Here is a 14,510-nt window from a genome sequence, read left to right as displayed (position 1 = left end):
TCTTTCTTTTCTTTCTTTCTTTCTTTCTGTCTTTCTGTCTTTCTGTCTTTCTTTCTACCATGAAAGCCCTTTTGGGTTTATTCATGCATTTGCATACATGGAAATCCATTGCTGCCTTAGATTCATAAGAAGCTGAAGGGTTCAGAAATATGTTCCTGTGTCACCCCATCTTCTGCCTGAGGAGCATTGCTGAGCTGATTATTTACTTTCTGTACTAATATTTTAGCCTCAGATTTGGTTATAGCTCCAGATGGCATGTGTTTGCATTCACATTTGCAACAGCTAAAGTATGGTCGGGCAGCATAAAGTCTCTAACAAAATATCCTCAGTATAAAATGAAGACAAACACTCTCCCTTCTTCAGCCAGTGATCAGCACCTGCCAAAAAGTCACTTTAAATGCTACTCTAGTGTGTTTGGAAACAAAGAACAGCAGAACATAAGTTAAACACAGATGCCCGGGGTAGGTTTTTATGAAGGGGGCTTCTCAGAGCTCCTACTTCACGTCAAGATGTGGGGCAGAAGTTCAGAGGCATTTGCCTTTTCTCTAACTCGGTCACTAGAGGCAAGTTTAAAACAGGCCTAGTTTCAGTGATAGACAACATTTTACTGCACGGCCTCCTGGGGCAGCTGCCTCTCTATTAATTTGCTACCTCTATTCAAATGGTTGTCATCAAAAAGATGCTGATCTTACCAGACCTAATCAAGCAAAGTATTTTAAGCACATGCTTAACTTCAATCACTTGAGAAGTTCACCCACTGACCTTCAAGATAAGCTAAACGTGCTTAAATTAACTGGATTTATAATTTACGTACCCTTCCTTCAGATATAAGGGCCAAATCCTAGTTTGCCATGGCATTACCTGTTGGAGCATAAGCTAAAGGCACTGTTTCAGAGCTTGTTTCAACGCTGAGCAAGCTTTAACTTCGGGATGATACTTCCCACTATCTGCCTAGCCAAAGTAGGCAGTCTGAATGGTAGGTCTCGGTTCCTCTAGTTGCAAAACAAGTAAGTTTATTGCTCAAGAAAGATGGTGTGCACCATGGGACAAGGAGGAGATGGAAACCTTCTAGAAAGATACTGGTTTTATTACTGGCTCCTTTTGTCATCATTAAGGCTGTTTTAGTGAAGTCAGGTGTCCTCAAAAGTACCAGTGACACAAGATTCACCCAACTCCTCCCAGAAAACAAAATATATAAAATTCCTAGAGAAAATCCTGTTCTGAATTCATATAGATGTTTATAGGCCAATTAAATGTTTGTACAGAAGACCAGAGAGGTAAGACATCCCTGAATCAAGGAATACGTGCATCTATCAGACTGGTGTGACAGGATGACCTCAAAAAGGCTGCTGTCAGCTTCCTAGGAAGGTGTTTCCTTCTTGTAGCCCATATGAAATAATAGTGGAAGATTCTTCTCCTCCAGAAATGCATCTGCCTCCAGTCTCACCTTTTAGGAAAGTAGGAGAGCTCGCATCACTGCTTAGTAATAACTTAGTTACTATATACATTGTGCACCAGTACATACAGTCCAACATATATGTACTTGTATATATAGACACTCTACTGCAAGGACAACATCAGATTTTCTGCCCCATAGTTAAATTATGATAGCCTTTTAATCAGCTCACAGCATTGAGTGAACTATTCTGAAAAGCAGTGCCTTCAAAGTTTCAGAATATGAACGTTTGCTGATGATAAAAAAAATATTCAGAGGAAGACTAGGGCTGTCAGAAGAACTGCAGAAGGACTTTATGAAAATCATCAACTAGGTGTTAAATGATAATTCAGTGTATATATATACAGCAAAAGATGCACATAAGATAAAACACTCCTGACTCCACTCCTGATTAAGATGAGAGCCTCTGAACTAATGACTATCACTCAGGAGTAAACTTGGGGGGCTGTAACAGTTTCATGGCAACAACAGCTCAGTGTTCAGGAGTGACTTCTGGGAAAGACAAAACAGAGAACTTCATTCTGTCCCTGTATAAATCCATGCTCTCCTAAGTCCTAGGTACCATGTCCTGTTCTGATACTTTCCCCACTTCCCCTTAAAGAGTATCTTAGAAAAAATACAGGTCTAAGAAAGGTTCAAAGAAGGGTAACAAGATGATCAAAGGCATGGTACCACTCTAAAGAAAGAGTAATTTTGGAAGCTACATCTCTTTAGTTTGGACAAAGGATGACTGTGAGAGTCTTACTGAGATTTATAAAATAAAGCAAGCTATAGAGAGGGTGAATAGCGATTGACTGATTCCCTTTTTTCCCCCAGTACAAGAACAAGAAGGCACCAAATCCAATGAATGTCATGTTTGATCAAGTTTTGTCTCACATACAGCATCCACAGAGTTCCTTGAGATAGGCTGATGTGGACGTTCATGTGGCTTCGGGAGCAGACTGCATGAGATCATAGGGTAGAAATTAATTGAGAGTTATTAAATGCATAAAATCACTCTGGTTCAGGAATTCCCTAAGCTGCAAATGATTGAAGGCAAGAGAAGTACTCATGAGAAGAGTGGTATATATCTTACACTCTTCCTGAAGGACTCACGTTTGGCTACTGCCAAGGTAAGGATGAGATGGCCACTTAAGCTCCTATATTATCTGACAAGACTCTTCAGCCTTCCAAGTATTCTATTAGGCGAATTAAGGCTATGGACTAAGAGCCAAAAATACTACATGCCTTATACTTTTGGACCCAATAGGATATTTAAGAACGCGCATAAGTCATTGGATATTTAATAGTAACAAATATCCCTCAGCTCCTGCTGACTTCATTACACTGACCCTGCTGTTGCACCCTGGTCAGAAAGGGTAGAAGCCTGGGACCATCTATACCTAGCAGGCAGTTTTTGGAAACCTGAGAAATCCAGGGATTTTAGGAAAAAGGTTGCCTCACGTGTGAATCCCCTAAACAACAAAGATGAAGAGCTATATTAAGTATATATTACCTGTAACAGTAATATACAGGCATGCAAAACATTACTCATGGGAGAGATGGAGATGGCAGCCGTGCTCGGAGCAGGAGAATTCCCAGCAGTGGTGTGAATATCCACAAGCTGTCTGTAGCAATTTTGTGTGTGGACTTAGGATACATTTTTTTGTGGTCCGAATGGTGGCACTTGTGCCCAACGAGCAATTCTGATGGTTGCAGAGAGAATGTGGTGGCGGCGAGTATTTGTGGGTGGGTGTGCTTTGTTGATTGAAAAAGTATATAAATGCAAAACAGAAAAAATAACACTGATGTCACTGTGTCTTACTGTTCTCAAACCATCATGCTAGAAACACCTAAAATAGATAAAAGTTCGTGGGGATTTCTCATATCACAAAATTGGTTTTTGTACAGTATACTTTCTTAACATTTGAAAGTAAGAAGCATTGCTACTGTAGCAAGAAGGCTGTGGATGCTTGATATCTAGGTGCATGTGGCTTCAGCCATTCTATAGCTAAGATTTAGAAAGAAAGAATAGCTATTGTCTAATTTATGAGCATAGAGCTAAATTTAGCTGCTGGTCCTCTACATTTGAGAAAATCAGGTCACACAGAGAGCTCATTTCAGACAATTTTGAATCAGGACCACCAGGATCAGTTTCACCTGCAATTCAATACTGACTCATAATTCTAAGTAATCATTCTCTCAGGAAAAGCTGATGATGTGTCCTTAGCAGTTATACTGAGGCAGTAACCTTTACTCTGTATTTTTTTTTGTAAACAGTCACAAAGCTATTATAATATACCAGGAATTCCTGTTAGACAAATATAATTTGCTTCTGCCTCTTAGAACTATACACAATCAAAGGAAATCAATTATGATAAATAGAAATGGTGTCCAATACCATGTGTTACTGACATCAGGACTCTCTGCGTATGACTGATGCAGATCTCAGAAAAAAAAAAGTTGGAAAGGAACCAATTTAATCTGGAGAAGAACTTTAATAAGCACAGTTAATACGAACTGTGAAATGATGACATGAACCATGAGGGTGAAATGATGGTGAACTGTGAAATGGTGCTGATTTCAGCTGAAGTCAAAGACTTTTTTCCTTGGAGTAGAGGCCTTGGGTTTATCAGAGCTCACTCTCCTACCTAGATTACTGAAACACCACCATGGTCACCAGCAATTAGGAGACAGAACTTCTTTTCACAAGCAAACTCTGTGTAAGAATGATTTTAGCAAGCTCATCTCTCTTTCTCGTACAGCCATTAGCCAATCTATGTAACTCATGCAGAACCTCAGATGGCATTAGCGCTGCAACTGGAGTTCATTCCACTGTACCTCAGCCAAGCTAGAATTTTACGGTGAGAATAAGAAGAATGGGACTTTCTGAGGACTTCTCTGTTGCTGTGCCATTTAACTTAAAAAGCTCTTTGGTACCCCAGCAATGGACAACAGTAGAGAGCTGTTGAATGGATGGAGAGGTGGACAAGCAAACTGCAGTAGGTGTTCAGTGTTCTGGGTCCCCTTGACCTTCAGTGCAGTTAGTGGCAGTTGCACCTCAGCAGCACTACACTCCTAGATTGCTCAACTTCAGAGCAGTCATCTCTTCTTCTGCTTTTTATCTCCTCGGAAGGGGAAAATTTTGCAACATAAATATCATGGAGAGGTAAATAAATGGAAATTTTAAAATGGCCCAGCATGGAAAAAACAAACAGTTGTAGCAAAGGACAAATTTGCGGCTATGCATCTGATGGGATGGCCTTTACACACCTAAGGCTAACAGAAGTAGCTCTTGGAGCTGTTGTTTTTAATGCTCATTTTTTGTTAAGACATGCTAAGAGCCCAGATGGTAGGAATGCATAAACATTATGCTTGGTGAAAAAACTTAGTACCTCTTCCCCTATATAAGAGCAAGCAAGAGAGTGCAAAGTAACAAAAACTTGAAGTATCAATTTATTCTTATTAAGGCTGAGTTCCTTGCATATCTGCTACTTAATGTTCCCTGAAGAGTTCTGACAATTCTATCATTCAGCTCTTGCTCTGCTGCAAAAGTTCACACATTCTACAGTACGAATTGCCATTTTGCTCTCTTTCTTCATCAATTTTATTTCCACAGCTTGTATGAAGAATATTTAATTACACAGCAAGTCTGGGAGAAGTCTGCATCTTCTGTGTTTGAAATTATCATATGTGAAATGCAGGAGATAAGATTGTCATGAGGTTGAGCAGCTGACTTTCTCTGAAGTTTCTCTCAAATCTCCCAGGAATGTGAAATAAGTCCTATACATGGGATTTCCATCCCCAGGACTTTCATCTGTGAGCTCCTTGACATAGGTGTCACACCCTTTTAGCTACAGTGTAAAGTATGAACACTGTTAAGTGCTTTGTGAAAAGTAATGGTAGACATCCACAGCGTCTTCAGGTGGCTCCTTTTAACAAGAAATAAAAGAGTCTACTCAAGGGACTGCTACCACAGCATCATTCATCAGTATAAATGTATTTCTGTGCACTCCAGAGCATTAGCTAGTGGGCAAGGTCAGTGTATCAATAAAAATATAGACAACTTGTTCCTTCTCCACTTATGGTGTCATAGTTTTCACTGGGCTTCCCCTCAGGGGCAGGTTGTACGTGTTTTATAGTTGGTCTTTGCAAAAATGCCACTGCTGGTGGCAGCAGCACAGAGCCACTGGCATGGCGGCGGAAGGCCAGGCACAGCCTGCCTGCACCGGGGCACAGCGGTGAGCAGCGCCTGTGTTGCTGGCGGGCGCGAGCCCTACTGCTCCCCCGGGGCTACAGCAGCCCTGTGCGACACCGGCAGCCTGCAGCCCCGCCTCGTTCGAGACAGACTGGTGCAAATAAAGTTCAAGGTAACTTTACAGATCAGGGTCGTATTACTTTTCAACCGCCCGTGTGTACAAAAAGCACACAATGCCTTGCTGTGTGGCAGAAAGGCTCTCCCCCAGTGCTCCACGTGCAGTTTCCTGCCACAGGGAACTTCGGCTCTATGGCTACCAAGGTCCCAGCTGAGAAATTTGGGAAATGTCAGTGTGAGACACATCATGCTAAGAGCATCCTGTACCAGATCCTTAACAAAGAGCATGGAAGTGAGACCAAGTGGTACCAGCAGTATCGCAGTCCCCACCGCTCCATGGGAAGCAAGGGGTGCTCTTGTACAGACAGGAGAAGAGTTGTCCTGAAAACGCCAGAAGCCACGTGCAGAAGAGCTTCTGAAGTGCTCTTGAAGACTTTAACTTTTATTAGAAACTTGCCTTCTTTTTATCATGTGCCTTGGGAGGATCAGCTTGTCCTTATACAGCAGAACGGGCCCCTCTTTTTGTCCTGGGCATGGCACAAGAAGGGGTGGATTTTGACCTGAGAGAGATTTCAGCCCCTAGTTTATTGAAAGAAAATCCTCCTCAATCAGTCTTTGACAGCTAGCAATGAACTGGGTAGCTTGTCACTGGGAGCATCTTTAGCAGAAGTTAAGAAGATGAAGCATTTGTTGTGGAAATTCTGGGACCTGGACATAAGCGCAGAAGAATATGCCTATCTTAAAGGAATTATTCTTTTTAATTCTGATAAGTCCTCCTGGAAATTACACAGATGATTATGTGCCTAGAAGGACATTTGGCATTTTCATTTGCGTATAGACAAATGTTTAGTTTTACTCTTTTCTATGAATATAGCTAAATGTTCTCAAAAATCTATATTCTAGCTTTAATGATTTTCTGCTTGAAGTAGTTTATTTAGGTTCCTTGGATGTGTGCAGTAGGTCACCCACTGTAAGCCAAAACAACTTCTATATAGACAAATTTTAAGTCATAAAGAATTAACCGTGTCACTTCAAGCTGATTTCCAGTTCAAAGGTAATACAGCAGCCTCACCCGTAGTACAGCAAAGGAGAGATGGTACATGGGTATGTGATGTGAGTACTAGAAGTATTTTAACAAAGACTTTCTCTGTAGCAAGAACACCGGAGAAGATAAAATAATCTATACCATCTGATTTTCATCAGTGAGGCAAAAGGATACTGCATTGAGGTTACACAGCTTTTATTTACTTATTTATCCTTTAGTATCTCTACATTCAAAGCCTGGGGCAGCAGTCACGGAGCAAACTCAGACTAGTGATTGCATCCTCTCACTTCTGGTGCCAAGTTCAGCCTCTTTAGGAAGGAAGGTTGCCTAGGTCAGCACCACGGAGTGCATGAGTCATTAAAAGCTGAGCTCTAAGTCCACTAAAGTAAATGGAAAGACTTATTGACTCCAGCCTGCTCTGGCTCAGATCCCCGACTCCTTCCACAGCAATCACTGCTGTTGGCTGCACTGTCAGCAGTGTGCTATACTTGGGACTGCACCAAAAGGATACTTGAATGCTTCAGTTATTCCATGATATTTCTTGCGGTGAATGGTTTATAGGCTGCTCAAAGGCTGTAGTGACTTTGTATTTGTTTCCAATGGGATTCAGATTCTGATTCTTGAGATGTAATGTCATCCAGATGTTTGGTATTGTCTTGTGTGTCTATGCTTCAGCATCAAACCAGTGGAGTTCGTTTCAGTGCAAGTTATTTTCTCAGTTTTTCACAATAAAATCAGGCTGAAAGAAACCACTGCTTATATCCAGGGTGATGGTAAGAGGAGAAATCCCTCACCTGCAGTGGCTTAAACAGTTTAACTAGCAGGCATTTTCATTATCTCTGTGGATAAAATGTGATTTTCACTTAAGGAAAAAGCAGCAGAAGCAGTGTTATGTTCTGGATTCGTGCCTTCTAACGCCTGCTGCTTCCCCGGGGTGCCATATGAGAGGCCCAGCAGCCCTTCATGCTGTCTTCAGACACCGGTCCGGGGTTTCGGGGGGACTCCCTAGTTCTTAGGTGGGATGACCCTATTCTCTGGAGGTGCCATTCTCAACGGGCTGCAGAAGGCAGCTGGGAGGACTTCAGTTAAGCCTAGATTGACTCCAGATGAAACAAAGAGTCACAGTCTAACCCTGGGCTGAAACAGGTACTCAGGTCTTATACACAGCCCAAACCACCCTTTCTCTACCTGTTTTGCTGCAAACAAATCTGTACAGCTATCGTTTCACAATTACTATTTTTAATAGTTTTTGAACACTTTCCACCAAACTCAGAAAATGTTTTCTACATACATGCAGCACATTTTCAGCTGCCCTCTTAGTTTTGGCTTGATGTTTGGCCAAGTCTTAATATTTTGCAGACCTCAGTTCTAAAAGGATTTCAGGCAGCCCCCAGCAGCGACAACATTAAGCCCTCTCCTGGATCATGGAGTACCTTGTGTGGGCTCCCACCCTGAATGTTTTATTCCTGTAGGACCACCAAAACTGGCTTAGGCAAAGGGGAAGGACCAGGCATGGAGCAGTCCAGAGCTGGGTTATGAGTTGGAGTTCAACAGGGCACCCAGAAATGCAGCTGAAGGAGCACAGCTAGGCCAGTGCTTGGGCAAGAAGCATGACAAACAAGTATGGCAGAGCTTTGCTTGTGCTCTAAGCTATCTCTTGTGGCGTAGGGATTGTGCTTACTATCATAAAAAAATCCCTTTGGGGACAGGGTGGCAGGCAGCATGGAGTGTAGGTACTCCCACTAAAGCACAATCTGCGCAGTACTTCTGTGTGTGAGGCTCTGGCTTGGGTTACTGATTGACCACATTTGGGCCAGCAAGAACCTGCAAAGGAGAAAGCATGAGCCCAGCCCCTGAGGAGAAATAGGCAGCCTTGCATCAACTGAATCCAGACTCTCCAGAAAATATTGCCATCCCTGCTCTTCGCAGGGGTGCTTTGGCTAGGTGGCTTCAGAGAGGTCAAAGGGTGTATGGGTGAAGGGTCCAGCTGCAAGGCCTTCTCTAGGACCCAGGCAGTAAGTCAAAGGAAGGAGCAGGTAGGACTGTCCCACCACGCAGAGCAGCAGAGCGAGGTGAAACTGCTCTTGCTGCTTTTGACAATTGTCTGAAAAGCAATGGGAACTGCGCAGTGAAGAGATGGGAATCGTGAAAAACAGTGCTGTTGTTGTATCAGTGCCATATATATATTTATGGAGTATATATATAAAAAAAAAACTCCATCAAGGCTGTGACAGCACTTCTGTTAAAAAAGATGCTTTGGAGAGGTTTACAGTTCAGCTGGAAACATGTGTTTGACTGAATATTATTACAACAGATCTCAGAACACAAAGTTTCTCATTTTTTGTAAATTAAAACCAGTGTTTGATTATGCATAAAAGAATAACAAATGGGGAAATTAAGCAAATTTGGAGGGATATAAACAATTGCAATTTCACCCTGAATATACAAAATCCTGACAACTTTCTTTCCATGAAAAATCTAACACTTGGAACCATCCTCACAGCTTGCAGCTGGTGGTAATCCTGGGGGAGAAGGTGACTTTTTCAAACCCTTAATTTCTGGCTAGCCTGGTTGCAGGCTTTGCTGAGGCTTCTTCTCCTCTGGCAGTGATGTCCAGAGAGAAGAGAGCTGCTGAAGACTGACAAAGGGCAGCCAGCCACAGACTGAAAAAAACCAACCAGGTTTGTTTTGCCGTAGTACAGTGCACTAGGTAAGAAGGCAGAACCTCCCACACTTACATGAATGGTCCTGTGTGAAACACTCCCCTGTCTAAGCTATTCAGATCCCATCCCAGGGAGGTACGGAGTCAGTCACTGTAAAAGATGCTAAACGGGCCTGGAGGGTGTGCGCTGGGTGATAGGTTAAAATAAGACGTGGGAGGCAGGAGAGACAGAAATCAAAACTTGGGGATTCATGCTACCCCTGTCCAGGCTGCAGCAATTCTAGGAAAGAAAAGATGGTGTTATCCTCAGGCAGTGAAGACAGGAGGCAACAGGTTGCTGAGAGCTACATGACAAGGCAATCCCACCAGAGGCAAAGGATAAACACCGGGTGTCCTTTGAACTGAGCCCTGGCACCCACAAAGACCCTCAGTGAGCCAGCAGGTTTGAAGTCACGCGCTATGGGAAGTATGTGATTGGGAGGCTCAAGACCATGACTCCATAGGGCAGAGACCTCTCCCTCTTCAGAAATGGCTGGGGAAAGGGAGCACAAAAACAGGAAATACAATCATCTATCCTACTCCTGTGGGCCATGATACATCTCACGGAGAACCTTTTGCTCTTTTTAGACTGCAAATGAAGTCTATATAGATATCTATATCTATATCTCTATCTATAGACTAGATAGCATGGTGAACCATAGTGCCCCAGCTTAGTCTAGCAAGCAGAGGCAACACAGGAGGGAGATGGGGCTGGTAAACTGGAAACCTATGTCTTCAGACTACCAGCCTGCTCTCCGCTCCAAACCACCGCCTCCATCTTCATGATGTTACCTACCTATTTTAGATTAGAGCTGGAATGTTTCCACCTACTCAGACTATGGTCTCAGCATCATTTGGTGGGTAGACAACACTATAAAGCTTCTTCTCCATCTGTACTGAGTCAAAGTTACCTCCTGTTACCATTTCAAAGCTGGATTTAATGTAACGGGCTAGATTCCAATGTGCTTACAATGCTTCTCAGTATTCCTTCAAATTATTGAACTACGCATATCTTCTTTTTCCAAAAAGTATGTTCAGAAAGTTTTTATTGTTTTCTAGAGAAAGTAGCACTATAAGCTAGAAAGCCAGACACCCATCATTATGAAGGGCACAGAACTAAAGTGTTTACTCAAGATTTATTATTTTACTTTTTGTTTTGACAGGATGCCATGTCCTAAAATGTCTCCCCTATGTACAAACACTGCAGCAGGAAGCTTAGCAAGCCTTGATGGAGTTTATCTCAACAATGTTCCACAGAAACCTAGGCAGGTTTGCTTGGATTCTTCAGCTAATTGCCTCTCTTCGAGACATTGATGCAGATGCTATTGAAGAGCTCATTCTAGGAGAGGCCACCCTAAATGTATTACTTCTAAAAACCCTACATATCAAGCCAGACTGGCTTTGAAAATAGATGACATCTGTGCTCTCAAATACCTATTTTTGAAGAGATGAGAGGATTTTATGAGCTATACACATTTCAAACAAATCATTGTTGCATTTTTGTAAGCTGTATATATTTTTTGTATGATGAAGGAATTTTGTAACATTTTAGAATTAAAAGCAGAGAAATCTAAGCATTTCATGATTCTGTGTGCTTTCAAAAACCTTTAGTCTAATGTATTCAAAGACTATCTAGGAGAACCAGCATACTTTCCAGTTGTGCTAGGTTCAAAAGTATTATTTCTAGTGAGCATTTTTATAGCTGTTTAAAACTATACTATATGCTTTTGGCTTTCCAGAAGTTTTTGCTTTCAGGAAAAGGGGCAGTGGTAAATTTTATTCAGTGCATCACCAATTGAAGATGAATAGATACATAAAAGGCTGATCAATGGTAAAATCAGTATAAATCCTTCCTGTTCCTGGGATGTCATTCCCTGATCCCAACCCATTTTCTGTTCCACTGAGAACTCTAGTCCTTGGCTGTAATTGCTTGATGGAGCTCCCCCCTACTAACTGCTTTCTCACAGCTTCCTTTTCTAAGTCTTGCAGTAAACTGTGGGCATTAAATCCCTCTCCCATTATTCACAAAGTCCTTTCCTGACTAAGAAACTGAACCATACGTTTCAAAAATTTGTTAACTAGACAAAAAGCCATGGTTCAGGATTGTTTCCAGGATGGGAATAACAAAGGCTGAAAGCTACTGTGTTATGCCATAAGCAGCAGAACTAATGTAGCCCAGTTTCCTACATATTTAAGACCTTTCCCCTTTAGCCCTCCCTGCACTCTTTTATAATTACCCTCATTTCCCCTCAAACAGATAGCAGATGTTCCTTGGACAGCAGAAATGCTGAAATATGGTTTCCTACAGATGTGTACAATCTGCTCCTCCATCTCTCACTGCAAGAGTTCCATGTCTCCACCTCTAAGTGTTCTATGGCATGTCCCGCAACATCTCGCAGTCTCCTATCTGTCTGGCTAGAGAAGAGGTAGCACATGTTGGGGTTGGCGCTGAGCTGTGTGTGTGCTGACTGGTCATCCGTCAGGATAAAAAAAACTTGAGCTCATACTTCAGCTGCAGTAAGGGAAGCTATTTGTATCTCCTGTCCCATTCCTCTCCCAGTGGTTTCCATGAAACTTAGAGGAATTAATTTCCGAGTTTTTTCAGTAGAGAGTCCAATCTAGTTTTGTTTGGCAAGACGGTTCAGATTCACCAAATGGGCACTGACAGGCAGGTAGACAGACAGGAGGACAAAGAGTATGATAGGTTAATCCATGCTTCCTTAGAAAGTCAAGCTAAAATCGTAAGAAAAAGAACTCAAATATATACACACACACACATCAACATATATTTACGTACAGAGATGGATGTTCAAAGGACTTTAAAAGAAAGTCAGTCAAGGAAAAAAGAAGTTTAAATAATAAGAAGAGGTTACTACCTACCAGTTTTAACTAAATACCACACTTTTTCCCCCACTTTGGTAATTGAGGAATAAATTGTAAAAATAAGGGGAAAAAAGCAAACCCCAAACAAGACAAACCAACTAAGCCCCTGGGCGCTAGTGATCATGGAAGTAACAACCTCTACAGTAAACACAACTCACCTTCCTATGTTACAAGCTAACCAAACCTTTCAGAAATTAAGCTTTTTGGACTGATGTTTTCCATGGAAAGCTTTCAGGCTAGCAGTTTTCAGCAGGTTCTTGTTAAAACGGTTCAACAGTACTGCCACAGATCAAGTGGTGTGTGGTAACAGGATATTCCATGGCTAGTTGTTTATGTTAGTGAATGGAACCATTAGTTCCAGAGATTTGCTTTTTGTCTGTTCTTTTTAAGATTTACCCAAGCAGTATACATCCAAAAATTGTATTTGTACATTTGGTATCGACAATATCATATTGTAGTAGACATAGGAGTTTCTCTCTCTCAAACACCTCCCAAGTCCTAACAGCTTCTACCTTCTGGCTACTACAAATGCTCCACTTGCACAGGTGACAGTGCAGCGCAGGCCAGGGCTGCAGGGGTGGGACCCAGCTGGCCTTGCACATGCAGCAGCTTCTGCAAGGAGAATGGGAAGAAGATCCCTGCTCTGATCTCAGTGCTCCCGCTGCTGGTGTGAAGAGAGCAGAGAGGGGAAGAAGCACCCTCAGCTCAGTGGGAACAGTGAGGAATTTTGAATACAGGTAAAAAGTACAGGAAACTTGTAAAATGAGTCATGGGTGGTTAGAGACAGGAGCAAAAAGGGAGATCAAAAAAAGCAGGAGAGGGGGACAGAAGCAGCTTATTAATAGAGCTAATTTCTGTGTAGTGTCTAGCTTACCTTCATAAGCCAAAGGCCTGCTCAGTGACTCACCAACAACCCGAACCCAGGACAGGGTTCACGATTCAGTAGCCTGAATTTCAGGCTACTGAGAGCACATCAGACAGTCTCTGCTCGCAGTTTTACTTCTTACTGAAATCTGCTTCAAGGTCTTTGACTTTATCTTCAAGGTATACAACGGTTTCAATTCAACTTTCTTTGAATTGGAGGGCACAATGCCAACAAGTTCCCAAGGCTTGGCTCACCTGGAAGACAATGCTGTATTTGCTGACTACTCTTTTAGCCTGATGGGTGTCTATGTAACCAGCTGTCTGAAAAGAATGCCTAGCGCTCCACAGTGAAGATCATGGTCAACATCTTGGGTTTTCAAGATGGCGTTACCTTCTACCATGAAGGCAAATACTAGGCTTCAAAGGGAACTCCCACAAGATCTGATACTCATGGACCTCACCTCACTGTGCTCTGAATACAAGATTCAGTCCTTCAACAGGTCTTTAACAAAACACATCTTTAGTATGTACGCAATTAAAAAACTCAACAACCTTGAGCTAAAGCTCTATGTAGCCAAACATTCCCCGTCTCACAGACCCGATCACAGAAAGAGCATGAATGTTAATAATCATTTGCTTGATATCCTATTCAAAGAGATATTATTGTCTTGCTGAGGACAGAGTAAGAATCCGTATCTAATGTAATTAAGCTGCATATGAAGGTGGGGGCTGTGAAGGTACAAGAGGCAGGCAGGAACAGGAGAGGAGAGGGATCATGAGCAGAGGTTAGGAGCAAAAGCAGGAGCTCTCTCTGGAAGGAGGAAAGGCACAGCACAAGACAGCCTTTAGAAGTCAAGGGAAATAATGCATTGGAATGGAGAAGCAGAGGCAGAAACGAACAGAAGACAAGAGGACCCCCCCAAAAAAAAAAAAAAAGGAGAAAAAAACAACGAGGCAAGAAAGGTTTGTCACCACTTCCTTTAGCTTCTGGAATTGAAACCAGAAGCAGAAGCACTGTTTCTCTGGCTATGAAATCCACCAGCAAAGTATGTGTATCCATCCCCCTCTAGGGCCCAGGAGATGACAGTATTGCCACAATCTAGAATGAGAGCTTAGCTGATGGAGACCTGCCAAATAAAGTACCTAGCGCTGTTGACCCAGGCGGAGCTTTCACTGGTTCACTTTGCTGAGTTTTTCAAAATACTGTATGACAATATTTTTAAATTGTTAGAAGAAACCTACATTTGCAAAATCAAGAATGACAAAG

General features: G+C 42.3%; 1 pseudogene; it reads left to right on the top strand.

Moving 5' to 3' along the window:
* The first annotated feature begins 5,942 nt into the window (after positions 1–5,942).
* Positions 5,943–10,901, top strand: LOC103901788 (annotated as a pseudogene).
* Positions 10,902–14,510: the final 3,609 nt, after the last annotated feature.

This window comes from Aptenodytes forsteri, unplaced genomic scaffold (assembly GCF_000699145.1).
Source record: "Aptenodytes forsteri isolate BGI_AS27 unplaced genomic scaffold, ASM69914v1 Scaffold245, whole genome shotgun sequence".
Classification (NCBI taxonomy): Eukaryota; Metazoa; Chordata; class Aves; order Sphenisciformes; family Spheniscidae; genus Aptenodytes; species Aptenodytes forsteri.
Note: the sequence above shows the minus strand (reverse complement) of the source record. Positions and strands in the feature narration are given on the sequence as shown.